The sequence below is a fragment of the Nicotiana attenuata genome, unplaced genomic scaffold (assembly GCF_001879085.1).
Source record: "Nicotiana attenuata strain UT unplaced genomic scaffold, NIATTr2, whole genome shotgun sequence".
NCBI lineage: Eukaryota > Viridiplantae > Streptophyta > Magnoliopsida > Solanales > Solanaceae > Nicotiana > Nicotiana attenuata.
Window position 1 is genome coordinate 155,931 of NW_017670833.1, and position 14,799 is coordinate 170,729.

The following is a 14,799-nucleotide window of genomic DNA, read 5'->3' on the forward strand; positions in this document are numbered from 1 at the left end:
TGGTGGAGTGTTATGTTTCCAACTAAAGCTAATTAAGGAAGAATTGTCAAGAAAACATTGAAAAAATGGAACTTCATAAACATATGGTAAGTTCAGTGCCAACTGAAGAACTCCAGAACCAGAAATATGAGTGAGAGTAATATCTGGTAGTATTCCTCTACATACTCTTTTCTTTGTGCCTGACATAAAAAAAGAATGAGAAAAATACACAACCGAGCATCTTTCAAAAATTATTTAAGAAAATGATATTAATTCTTGTTTATTTCATATATAGCATATTTTTTTACAATATTAGCATACGGTAAAGATTATGTGCACAATTAATGAGTAACATAAATTATGGGATTAGTTTTATCCTTTATCTTCTTACATTCTCTCTCCTCCTATTTTCCATTCTAAATTTTAGTTGCTAAATTTAGAATTCAACTCTCTCTCTCTCTTTCTTTATTCGAAATTTCTTTCCTTTAATTTAGCATTTTAATATTCTTTGAACATTTGTAGTACTTTGAATATTTATATAAATAGTATAAATAAAATATGTAATTGATATATATATATATATATATATATATATATATATATATATATATATATATATATATATATATATATATATATATATAAGATTCAGTGTACTCTGTATATTTATATACTAAAAATACCATTGTAATTTATAAACTATTAATACCATCATTATACTGTGTTGAAATTTATATTGACATATAATTAAAAATAAAACTTTATACCAATAGCATATATAATTATACCATTTAATTCGATATTGTTTTGACAAAAATTTGTACGGTCATGTTAATTTGCAACAACAAAGATACATAAAAAATTTCGAAAATAAATGTATGATATGTTTTCAAAATGAAATAGTCCATTAATCTCAGATATGCACGTAGCAAGTAGCAACAAAAAAAACGCTCTAATCTCATCATTATTGCTCAGTGCTAATTTAGGAAGTATATTTGCTTAAGGAGAAGAACTGGGATGCTTTGGATATTTTTAGGAATTAAATGCTTTGGATTTTTTTAAAACGTGATTCTAAATCCTTATTTATAGCTTGCTGCTAAGAATGTATTTATTTAGCTGCCTGTTTTGTAAAATACCTATTGCTGCTAGGTATATGAAATTTTTTCTTATATATTGCCTACTTATGTTTTTTCCTCGCATAGCTGTCACACCTCCCTTTTTCCCGAGGGGATAGGGAGGTGTGACAGCTATGGCGACTCTGCTGGGGAGATAACCCAGAACTTCTGTTCAGGGTTTAGAATTCGAGCTTGTAATGTGATTTATACTTGGCTTTACTAATTTTATGTTATTATTGTGTTTTTGGGCCTAATGTGCTAATTGCCACTTATTTACCCCTTTGATATTATTTGAATTGTATTAAACTGTCTTCTTACGCCTCCCTTCTGAGTCTTCTGAATTTATGGTGCACACGTGCGCTGGCTCACTTTTCTGTTAGAAGTCATACCAATTAGAACGAGGTTGGGTCAAGTAACTAGGCCGGGTAGACTTTCGTGCTCCCGGTACGTTGCCCCCACCTCGGCTCGAGTTGTCCGCTTGGGTAAGCCAGGTCTAAAACACTCCCCCTAGGATTTACACCTAGAATAACATAGCCTCATGCCGGATCCCTAGTAGGAACGTTTGTTTGCTTCATGTACATTTGACTTTGGGGACTCAACACAGGGGTTGGGTCCGTCTAGGACAGGTTTACCCGAGAATTGCAAGACCATCCTGATGCATCTTATGTGCTACTTGTGCATTATGTTTGATTCGGCTTGTGCATGTTTATCGGTTTCTAAAAATAATAAAATAAATTAAAAATATAAAAATTAAGGGAAAACCATAAGGGAGGAAATTTACCCGGTTTTTGAAAAATCTCAGTATTTACCCCAATAAGATTATTACAAAATAAGCCCATCTCGAATAATGTCACTTAAATTGGAAAAACTCCCTATCCCCCTCGGGAAAAAGGGAGGTGTGACAGCTAGTCGTTGTCCTTGTCCCTACTCAGATTACAGATATGCTCTGTTTTGATGGTATTACTCCAATTATTACTTTGATACTTAATTTTTGAGGTGTGCATTCTTCAGTTTTAACTGAAAACCTCAAAACAAAAAGGAGTAAATATTTTTATCTTTTCTATATTTTAATTGACTTTGATTTTCATTTCCGAATATTTTTGTTTTTCAATTCAATTTTCAGTTTAAAATGAAATTTTAAAAACACCGAAAAATTAATGAACCTTAATTTTCTTATTGTTTTAAATTGTTTGTCCAAAAACTTGTACATCTATCATTTAATAATATTGCAACAAATTATTTAATTAGAATATAACATCAATCTAGGTAAATTTAAGTACAAAGAATGGTAATTGAAACAATCAATCAGAAGTCAACAGACGCAGAAACCCAAAAAGTAGAGTGCTGAAGTTATTTCGTTTCTTATTTACACATTAAAAACCTAAACAAACAGATCAAGTAACTCAAAACCGATTGAAAACAGTGAATTTAGGTGACTTTGGCCTTTCACAGTTAAATTCATTCATTCATTCAACTCCGTTGACATATATTTGTACATTGGATGATGACACTGCAATTCCGAAACCTTGTTCATACTCTCATCTATTATACTCGTTTAAAGGAACATTTTTCTTCTTCGTAACAATGAATACAGTTATATTGATTCTTCACTTTGATCCTTTTAGCTGGAAACAGACCGAAAGATAAGGTACGTATTTTTTAAATTTGATCACATGAATTCATACTATATCATTAAAAAATATATATTGTTTAATAACATACGCTATCAAAACTATTACATAGACGATATTTTGTCTTCATACGGGGTTAACAAGTTGGCAAAGGTTGTGACTTATGATTTCAGCTGCCATTCTATTGGAGAATTGTGTAGCCAATAATAACGCTTCTGGCAGCCAACAATACTTCACATTTTATTTTATGTATTAGTTGGAACTTGGAATATTAAACGTTATCCAACATTCTCACGTGATCAGACTATAGTACTAGTCATTAATGCTCCCATTGACCTCATTAAAAGCTAATCAAGCATGACCTTCTTTAGCATACAAATTAAGAGTCCGTTTGGCCATGTGCCAAAAACTGCTTATTTTCAAAAGTATTTTTATTCAAAATTGCTTTCGAAAAAGTACTTTCGCAAATTGTATTTGGTCAATTATTCTAAGAAGTATTTTTTAGTATCAAATTACAAAAAAGAACCGTAAAAGTTTAGTTTGTAATTAGTATTATTTAAAAGAGATAAATAAATTTACATATTTGTTATAATAAAAATATAATTTATAGATTTTAATTAATATTAAATATAGTTATTCTAAAATGATAATATTGGGGCATCTAGTATTGCTTAATGTTTATATGATGATTTAAATACATTAAAATACATCACTCAATATAAATTTAAAATGTACTCTTATAAATCACTATATATATAAAAGAAGAGAACTATTTATAGTAGAGTGAATATTCCATAGAGAAATAAGAGAAAGAGAATAAAAATATTTTAAAATAAAAAAGAGAAGAAATGCATGATAAAAAGAGAAAGAAAATAGAAATGTTAAATATAAATTTAATGTAAAGATATTATTATTTTGAATAAATTAATTTTCTGTTTCTGCTTCTGCTTCTTGGAAGAAGCTAAAATTTGTAGCTTCACCTCAAAAGCAGAAAAACTCCTTTTGCTTCTGCTCAAAAGCACGTTTTTATTTTGGCTAAACATCTTAAATTTTTCAAAGAGTATTTTTTTGACCCAGTACTTTTTACTTCTCAAAAACTTGGCCAAACATGCTCTAAATTTGTTACAAATTACAATCAAGCTCCCTTTCCCGATATTCACACAAACAATCGTTGACATGAAGTGTAACAGAGATACTGTATGTCCTAAGTTTTTAAGCAATATTACGTTCATGAAAGTAATTTAAGTACTCTTAGTGGCGATTGGATTAGGAAAAGACTGAGTTTTAATTTTAGTTTTCGTTTTGGTAAAATAACATTTTGTGTTGGAATTTGATTAATTAAAAATGATTTGCGTTTGTTGGACAATTTGTTTTGGATAACATATTTTCTGAACAACAAAATAAATATATTTGAAATTAAAAAATAAATGGAACTCTTTCCGGTCCAAACAACTGTCAATTTAACCAAATCAATTTGACCCAAAAGAAGTGTCCCTCTAAGAAATTATAAAAAGGTGTTGAATTTTTTTCTTTTCAAATCTATCATTACTCTAGTAAACGAGAGAAAAATGATAATTCGAGGAGAAATAAAGGATAAATTTGTTATTAATGTTAGTAAATGATTTTTCAAGTGTCCTAACATAACCTTTGAGAGTCGTGTCAAGGAGTGATCGTTCAACAAATTTCTTCAAAAAGAAGAATGATTGTCATGATTAAACTTTAAATCTAAAAAAGGAAACAACGAAACCCACAGAGGAAAAGAACGTAAGAGAAACGAGTGGACAAGTGGAGGACAGTTAAGTCATTTTGGCAAATGGCCAACCTCCATACCATAATCATAATACCAAACCTTGGCGTGGTTGTTTTGTTGTGTGTTTTTTGTATTGTTCCTCGATGAGTGAATGAGGTAATTAGAATTAGGTTTCTCTAACGGTGGACACGTAAGCGAATGGGACCCACTCGGTCATTTCCAAATAGGACACGAGGTTCAGGTTTTCTTGTTTGCGTCACTCTTTTGGTGGCTAACGAACTGGTCATGACTTTCTGGCCACCATTCACTTGCCACGTAATATCATTTGTGGGCCCACCTCCATGCTTATAGAGATTTTTTCCTTCCCATACCATATATGAAACTTTATTACTAAAAATGTGCACAGTTTTTAAATTACCCGCCTTGTCTATATTTTTTCTACAGTTAATATACCAATCATTAAATACTGATTAATAGGAGCTGAAACTTCCTAATTTGTGGCGCTAAAATACAGGAGAAGAATATTCTAAAAAGATTTGGGTTAATCAGATCAAATCATATAACGGAAATCCTTCGATATTCTCTCATTGTCAGTGCGTCAAAATCAGAAATCAGAAACTCAAATTCTCAGTTCGTCGAAATTAGAAGCTCAATTTCAAATTGTAGAAATTAGTTCTACAAATCTCAGAAGCTCTGTTCTTCGTCTTTTTCTGTAAAATTCTGTTCTTCATCTTTTTCTGTCAATCCAAAAAAATAAAAAATCGACAAAAAATTGAAGAATACCTCACCAACGTCACGCAATCATGTCCAAAATCCCAATAATGCTACATTTTAATGGCAATTGGGATAGCTATGGCAGATTTAGAGATTTTCAAGTTGATGGCATTGTGCTCGATGATGATGCAAGTTACAGTATGTTGATTTCTACAATTGCAGAGCAATTAATGATTGATACTTCAGAAAAAATTGTAGAAATCAAATACATTGTGAATGAGAATTGTCCTCCAATGGAGATTAGGAACAATATGGGGGTTAGTGTGTATATGGAGACAAAAAAGGAGAATAAAAACTTAGGATCGTATCTGTTACTCATAAGTGTACGAGATTTCAATATGGAATTGGCTATTACAAATGAGAACACAAGTGCAGGTTTGTTATGATTCAAATTTTATGGAAGTCTAATTTTAGGATAATACCTACAAATTTCCTACATTTATCTACAAATAAACTACAAATCAATTTTAGGAGGTATAAAGCAATATAGTTTTCATGATTATCAACACCATTACTACATTTAGACTACAATTAAGCTACAATCCATGTTGAAAAAAAAATTGACTACAAAATTTCTATTCATCTACAATTTATCTACAAATATTCTACAATGTTGTAATGCCACTGTTTATCTTTATTTTCATGCAGGTTCGTCCGGGTAATAAAACATGTAGTTAATTTCAATTTATTTATGTGTTTGTTAACATGTTTTTCTGTATTGTGGCAAGCATCTACCTCCATTTTTACATTCTTTACATAGCAGTTAATATTTATTATCTCAATATAACTACAAGTTTTAAGAAATTAATTTAACTTGAACTGGCAGTTATATACAGAAATTAAATACAACTGGAGGTAATTCCCTACAAATTATATACATATTAAACTATAAAATTATATACAATCTGAACATTCAATGTTTACAGATTGTGGATAATTTGAAGTTTTTTTGTAGATAATTTGTATTCTAATAACATAACAACTACATTTAAATAATGAAGAACAAGTGCAGTAAATATTAAACAACTGAAAATATTAATTTCAAGTGAACTACTAAAATTGATAGAAATTAACTAAACAAAAGGTCTGCTACAATAAAAACACAAAGGAATTGTTCAGAAAGTTGAGTACTACAATTTTCCTACAAACTAGCATCGACTAAATTACATAGGCATGACACTACTTCTTCTTTCTCTGTACTCTTGTTTTCTCATTCAATGCAGGTGCACCCTTCCTCCTTGCTAGTCTGCCTGTAACCTCACTTTCACTGATTGACTCATCTTCTTGCTTTTTTGTTGCATAATCCCACAGGAGCGCTCCATAGCGTCTACGATGTTGGTCAATATCAGAAAGGTCTTCTGCGGGAATCGACAAATCTCCAAGGCTAACATACTCCGCAAAGGCAGCAACAAATACACCATAATCGCTGCGGAATACAAAATTTAAACAATATTTAACAAATGATTAGAAATAAAAAAGGAATTAAATGCATAGAAAGAGAGAATAGAATTTTTACAGTGAACCTTCTTTTTGCTGTGGAATCTCTCCAACGAGCCACTAAATGTTAAGAGGGTCGGTAACTGATTTTTCGATGTATGCCTTTGTTGTCTTGAAGTTAATGTCTTTACACTTTCCATAGAAACCAGTGCATGACAAATACAAAGGGATAATAACTGAAAACTTAGCGACACAAGATTCAACAACTTGATGGTTGTGTGAAGAGACCATGGAATCATACGCATAAAGTTGCCTGTCTGCAATGTCGAAAACAACCAACACCCAATGGAATTTTTCTACAATATTGACGGGCATGATCACATAGCCAACTTCATCCCATGCAACATTGGCAAGTAGTCTAAACCCCAAAATATATTCTGCAACAACATCTTGGGGTTTAACAATAGAATACCTCTTTTCTAGAGGTGAATTTATGAACTTTTCATAAATTTGTTCTATCCTGGTCTTGAACACACAATCCGTTGTGGTAAACCTGGTACTGTTATTGGGGCCATACTTGCCTCTTTTCCTCAAGTAATACATTAAAACATTAATGTGCTGCAATCAAAAATAATTGGCATATAAACAACAAGTCAACTTTAAATAATCTACATATAACTACATTATAACTACATTTAACTACAAAACAGAACCAAAAAATATAAAATGATGTCTAAGAACAGTTCTACAATTTAAACTACAAAACAACATTTAGAAATATGTCTACATCATATCTACAATTTATAGTGGAAGTCATCTTTATATATTATAAAAATCTATAAAAATACAATTAAACTACAAAACAGAAGACAAGATATCTACAAATCATGTATTGTAAATAGACTCCTTGATACTTACCGAGTCATTGAGGACTTGACCGGGGTGAGCCAAGGAATAGAACTGTAATGACCAGACCGGTCGTTTTGCATTTTTGAACCCCGTTCCCTTAAATAAGACTTCCCGCACTTGCTTATGCTAATTTATGACTTGCGGGGATGGGTGGTTCGGAAGTTAGAAGAGCTTTGAGCAAGAATAAGTCTAGTTTCTTTAAAAAGGCCAAGTTTGACTTCGGTCAACATTTTGGGAAAACGGACCCAGAATCGTGATTTGACAATTTCTGAGGGTCCGTGGGAAAATATGGGACCTGGGCGTATGCCCAGAATCGAATTTCGAGGTCCCTAGCCCGAGTAATGAATTTTTATGTGAAATTGTTAAGTTAAAGTTTCAAAGGTTTAAATAAACTAAGAAATCATTGTTTTCCTAGGTATCGTGTTCGGATCTCGATTCCGAAACTTGGTACAAGTCCGAAATNATTTTCTGGGGAGGTTCAAGTTGACAGACGAGCCTTCACCCCGAGCCTCTTCTACTTCTCCTGCTACAAGTGTTGCTGAGTCGTTTGATGGCTCAGCAGAGGGTAGTGAGTCCTCAGCCTCAACCTCACCTACAGCTTCGTCACCTGGACAGGATCCCATAGACGTAGCTGATGAGGTACCGGATGACGAGAGAGGGGGTGAGACCCAAATCGAGGGTGTGGAAATAACAAGGAACCCTGAAGTGTGGCGACGGAGGTTTGTCAGTGAGCTGGCATATCACAAGTTCAGGGAGTGGTGGCCTCAAAAGTCACTTATTCATGAGCATCAGTTCATAGAGCGAGATCTTCTGCCTCCTTTGATTCATTTGGTTTTGGGGTTGATTCCCCGATTTAGCGTTGTTTTGAGTGTTTCGAGGGTTCGAGTAGGTCCGCCTTGTGATTTCAGACTTGTCGGTATGTTCGGGCGGGGCACGGGAGCCTCGAGCGTCAAACGAGCGAGGCTTGAGTGAAGTTAGAATTTGGAAAATGACTAAAGCTTGCTGCTTCTGTCATAACCGCATCTGCGGTTCTTGGACCGCAGAAGCAGGGACCGCAGATGCGGTCAATAGTTTGCAGAAGCGGAGAAGGGGTAGGCCAGGGAAACCGCAAAAGCGGCCCAGGGACCGCAAAAGCGATTCCGCCTATGCGGCCCCCAGACCACAAAAGCGGTCGAGCTCCAAATCCCAAAAGCCGCAGAAGCGGCCAAATTCCACAGAAGCCGAAATACTTCCGCAGATGCGAAAATAACTGGGGGCAGAAGGGTTCATTAATACGAACCCAAACTCATTTCCTCCACATTTCTCTCAACATTTAGGCGATTTTGGTGATTCCAAAGAGGAAGTTTCAACATAACATTGCAAGGTAAGTAATCCCTACTCATTTTTAGTTCAAATACATAAACATTAGGTAGATTTAACACTAAAAATTAGGTAAAATCAAGGGATTTAAGCTAGACCTAGGGTTTAATGAAAACTAAGGTTTTATCACATAATTTTTCATGTAGTGAACTAGAAATCATATATTTGTGATCCTTAGGTGATAGAGAACAACTTCCTTCGAAAAATCTCGGAGTCCGGGCACGTGGGCCCGGGGTCGGAATTTAGGAAACTTGTGTAAATGGTTAGGAAATTGCTTAAATAGCTAGAATTCAACCTTGTAAGCCTTTATTTACTAGTTCCTACTTCGTTTGATTAGTTTGGGATTGTCCGGCTTCGAATTAAGGACTTGGGCTCGTTCTTGGACATTGGAAGTGCACTTTGGAGCGAGGTGAGTCTCCTTTCTAACCTCGTAAGAGGGAATTGTCCCCTTAGGATTAATGTTTGAGTGTTTGTTGCTAAATGCGGGGACTACGCACGCGTTAGGTGACGAGAGCCCGTGCGTAGCTACTACTATGATAAATGTCCGGGTAGCTTAGGACCTACAACATGCCTATTAAATATATCTCTTATGTTAAATCGTTGTTATGAACATCTAGCGTGTACTAGAGACTTAAAAGGGGATAGGAGCATACTTGTATAGTTAATTAAGTTTGATTTGGTATTCTTGACCATTTATGTGCCATGTGTGTGAACTTGATATTTCATCCTTATTTGTGGATCGGGCCGATCGCCTCGGTATGAATAGATGCATCTATAGGCGCGCCGTCGACCCTCGGCAAGTGCACAGTTTATTTCTGTTGGATCGGGCCGTCGCCTCGGTATTATGTGCGCATGTAAATTGTGGAAAAGCCTATACATGCTTTAATTTGCCATTATCTCCTATTATAAATTATAAACTTGATGCTGTAAAGTTCTTGACTTATACCACTTGCCATAAACTGTTGATACTTGTAAATTCCATGATTTCAATACATCATACTTATATATATATATATATATATATATATATATATATATATATATATATATATATATATATATATTAATTGACCCTAGTAAGTATCAAGTCGACCTCTCGTCTCTACTTCTTCGAGATTAGACGGGATACTTATAGGATTTGAGGCAGGTGGATCCGGACATCACTCTGGTGCATATCAGTGATCGCATCTAGGACTTCTACGGTGAGCTGCAGTCCCTTCTTGCCGATCCGCAGCCGAAGGAGTCTTCCTTGTATTTTTTTGTTGTTGTTTCTGTCTATCCTGATTCAGACAGTAGGATAGGGCATTATTCATTTTGTGTATATTCTACTAGTTGCCCTTAGCTTGTGACACCAGGTTCTGGCACACACAGTAGTAGACGTCATTTTGGGTTGTATAACTGTCTTTACATTTTATTGATCTTTACTGGTTTATGACTTTATTTGGGGGAAAAAAATCTATTATAATGGTTTTTTGGTAAGGGTAAAATGAGAATTTAATTATACTTCCGCGTTGGCTGGCCTGAGAAATGGTGTCGGGCGCCATCATGACCTATTATGGAAAATGGGTCGTGACAACATGGTATCAGAGCACTAGGTTTACGTAGGTCTCATAAGTTACGGGCAAGCCTAATAGAGTCTTGTAGATCGGTACGGAGACGTCTGTATTTATCTTCGAGGGGCTATAGGGTGTTAGGAAAGACTACTCTTTATTCATTTTCCATCGTGCAGTGGTCAGTATACTAAGTTTCCTCTTCTATTCTCTCACAGATGGTGAGGACTCGTGTCGCCGACGTTCCGGACCCGGGAGGAGCTGCTCCCCCTGTTGCCAGAGGCCGAGGTAGAGGCCGTGGGAGGGCACCGGCCCGCGGTAGGGGACGAGGGCGACCCAGAGCTATTCCAGATGCACCACCAGCAGACCCTGCGAGGGATCCCACTACTGAGGAGCAGGGCGAGGCGCCCGCAGCTGTGCCTACTACGGCGGATTTCATGACTGCGCCGGGATTTCAGGAGGTCATGTGCCGTATGCTCCGGTTCATGGACACCATGACTCAGGCTGGTTTATTTCCAGTAGACCCGGCTGCTTCGCGGGCAGGAGGGGGAGCACAGACCCCTACTGCTCAGGCTACAGGTCATGCAACCGCGGTATATTAGACTCCGGGTGCACTACCCGCAGAGGGGGTTCCGCCAGTTACTGCAGAGGTACCCCAGCCTAGTCCAGCTGTGGAGTTTGATCCGCAGAAGTTACTAGACAGATGGACCAGACTTCACCCTCCAGTCTTCGGAGGTGAGCGTCATGAGGACGCTCAGGATTTCATCGACAGGTGTAGGGACAGACTGCACGCTATGAGGATATTGGAGTCGCATGGAGTCGACTTCACTACTTTTCAGCTTGAGGGAAGGGCCCATAGATGGTGGCAGTCCTATGTTCTTGGTAGGCCCGCCGGTTCTCCTCCCATCACTTGGGGTCAATTCGTACAGTTGTTCCTGGACAGGTATATTCCGCCCTCTGAGAGGGAAGAGCTGTGGTATCAGTTTGAGCACCTTGAGCAGGGTCAGATGTCTGTGAGCGACTACGAGGCGAGGTTTTCTGAGTTATCTCGCCATGCACTTATGATAATCCCTACGGATGCAGAGAGAGTGCGGAGGTTTGTCGCCGGATTGCAGCCCAGTATTCGATCGGGTATGGCCCGAGAGGTGGAGATGGGTACAGAGTACCAGCTTGTGGTCGAGATTGCTCGCCAGATTGAGGGATATCGTCAGAGGGGTAGGGAGCAGATACAGCAGGACAAGAGAGCCAGATTCTTTGGAGAGTTCAGAGGTGCCCCAGTTAGGGGCAGAGGTCAGTATGGGAGGGGTCGGCCCAGTAGGCCCCCATCTTCAGCACCACCACCTCTCGCCCGGGGTGCTCCAGCACGCCCCTATTTCAGTGCCATGCTAGAGAGTTCCTACTGCCCGCCAGCTATTCAGGGTTCTTCCAGTGGGTATTCAGGTCCTCAGAGTTCTTCTGGTCCCTACTTCAGTGCTATGCCGGAGACTTCATATCGCCCACCGGCTATCCAGGCTCCTCCCACGGGGTCTACGAGTCATCAGGGACAGTCATCAGGGCAGCAGGTTGCCGCACCACGTTGTTTTGAGTGCGGTGACCTAGGCCACATGAGGAGATACTGCCCTAGGCTTAGGGGCAAGGCAGTACAGCAGGGGCAGCAGCCCATGACTCCAGCACCAGCGGCCCAGCCACCGAGAGGTGGAGGGCAGAGTGGTAGAGGCCGATCCAGAGGTGGAGGCCAGCCAGGGAGAGGTCAGCCAGCTACTTCTTAGTTAGGTGGAGGCCAGACAGCCGGTGCTCCAGCTAGATTCTATGCCCTTCCAGCCAGGCCGGATGCATTGGCCTCAGATGCCGTCATCACAGGTATTATCTCCGTCAGCGGTAGAGATGCATCGGTATTATTTGATCCAGGGTCCACTTATTCTTATGTATCATCTCTGTTTGCTCGTTTCCTGGCTATTTCACCTGAGCCCTTGGGTGCTCCTGTTCATGTGTCCACTCCTGTGGGTGATTCTGTGGTTGTGAACCGGGTCTACCGGTCTTGTGTGGTTACTTTCTGTGGTCTTGACACTAGAGCAGATCTCCTGCTGCTCGATATGATCGATTTTGAGGTTATTCTGGGCATGGATTGGTTATCTGCATATCACGCCGTTCTGGATTGCCATGCCAAGACGGTTTCCCTAGCGATGCCAGGGTTGCCGAGATTGGAGTGGAAGGGTTCCACAGTTGATACGCCTAGCAGGGTCATTTCTTTCCTGAAGGCTCAGCGCATGGTGGAGAAGGGATGTTTGGCTTATCTATCTTATGTGCGAGACACCACCGCAGAGTCTCCGACGATTGATTCAGTGCCAGTAGTCCGAGAGTTCGTCGATGTTTTTCCTTCTGATCTTCCTGGCATGCCTCCGGACCGTGATATTGATTTCTGTATTGATTTGGCTCCAAGCACTCAGCCTATATCTATCCCGCCGTACCGTATGGCTCCTAAGGAGCTGAAGGAGTAGTTGGAGGAGTTGTTAGCTAAAGGGTTTGTTAGGCCCAGTGTATCGCCTTTGGGTGCACCAGTGCTATTTGTGAAGAAGAAGGATGGGACTATGCGGATGTGCATTGATTACCGCCAGTTGAACAAAGTCACCATCAAAAACAAGTATCCATTACCCCGTATTGATGATTTGTTTGACCAGCTGCAGGGTGCTAGGGTGTTCTCTAAGATCGACCTGAGGTCAGGGTATCATCAGTTGAAGATTCGGGATTCAGATGTTCCGAAGACCGCATTTAGGACTAGATATGGCCACTATGAGTTTCTGGTGATGTCCTTTGGCTTGACTAATGCTCCAGCGGCATTTATTGATCTGATGAACAGGGTGTCCAGGCCTTATATTGATTCTTTTGGCATCTTCTTCATTGACGACATCCTGATATACTCACGTAGCTTGGGGGAGCACGAGCAGCATTTGAGAGTAGTGCTTCAGACCTTGCGAGAGCAACAACTTTATGCTAAGTTCTCTAAGTGTGAGTTTTGGCTAGAGTCAGTGGCATTCTTGGGGCATGTAGTGTCAAGGGAGGGTATTAAGGTGGATCCCAAGAAGATTGAGGCAGTTCAGAGTTGGCCACGTCCTACTTCAGTGACCGAGATCAGGAGTTTCTTGGGGTTAGCAGGTTATTACCGGCGATTTGTGTAGGGCTTTTCATCTATTGCATCACCTCTTGACAGATTGACCCAAAAGGGTGCCCCGTTCTGTTGGTCCGAAGATTGTGAAGAGAGCTTCCAGAAGCTCAAGACGGCTTTGACTACGGCACCAGTTCTTGTATTGCCTTCCGGTTCAGGGATTTATACAGTGTATTGTGACGCTTCTCGCGTTGGCTTGGGATGTGTATTGATGCAGGAGGGGCGAGTTATTGCATATGCTTCACGTCAGCTGAAGGTTCATGAGAAGAATTACCCTGTGCACGATCTAGAGTTGGCAGCGATTGTCCACGCTCTCAAGATATGGAGGCATTATTTGTGTGGTGTGTCATGTGAGGTTTACACCGACCATCGCAGCTTGCAGCATTTGTTCAAGCAGAGGGATCTTAATTTGAGGCAGCGCAGGTGGCTTGAGTTACTAAAGGATTATGACATTACCATTCTCTATCATCCAGGTAAGGCGAATGTGGTCGCGGATGCCTTGAGCAGAAAGGCGGAGAGTATGGGTAGCTTGGCGTTCATTCCTGCCGAGATGAGACCATTAGCTTTGGACATCCGGTCTTTAGCTAACAGACTTGTGAGGTTGGACATCTCGGAGCCCAGCCGAGTTCTAGCATGTGTGGTTGCTCAGTCTTCGTTATTGGGGCAGATTAAGGCCCGACATTTCGATGATCCACATTTGGCGGTCCTCAGAGAGACGGTACTTCAGGGAGGTGCCAAGGAGATCTCTATTGGCGAGGATGGTGTGTTACGGCTTCAGGGCCGTGTATGTGTTCCTAATGTTGATGGCTTGAGAGAGAGGATTCTAGAGGAGGCCCACAGTTCGAGGTATTCCATTCATCCGGGTGCCACGAAGATGTATCGTGACTTGAGACAGCACTACTGGTGGCGGAGGATGAAGAAGGACATAGTGGAGTATGTTGCTAGATGTTTGAATTGCCAGCAGGTCAAATATGAGCACCAGAGGCCAGGTGGCCTACTTCAGCAGATGCCCATTCCGGAATGGAAGTGGGAGCGCATTACCATAGATTTCGTGGTTGGGTTGCCGCGGACTCAGCGGAAGGTTGATTCAGTGTGGGTTATTGTGGATAGGTTGACCAAGTCGGCCCACTTC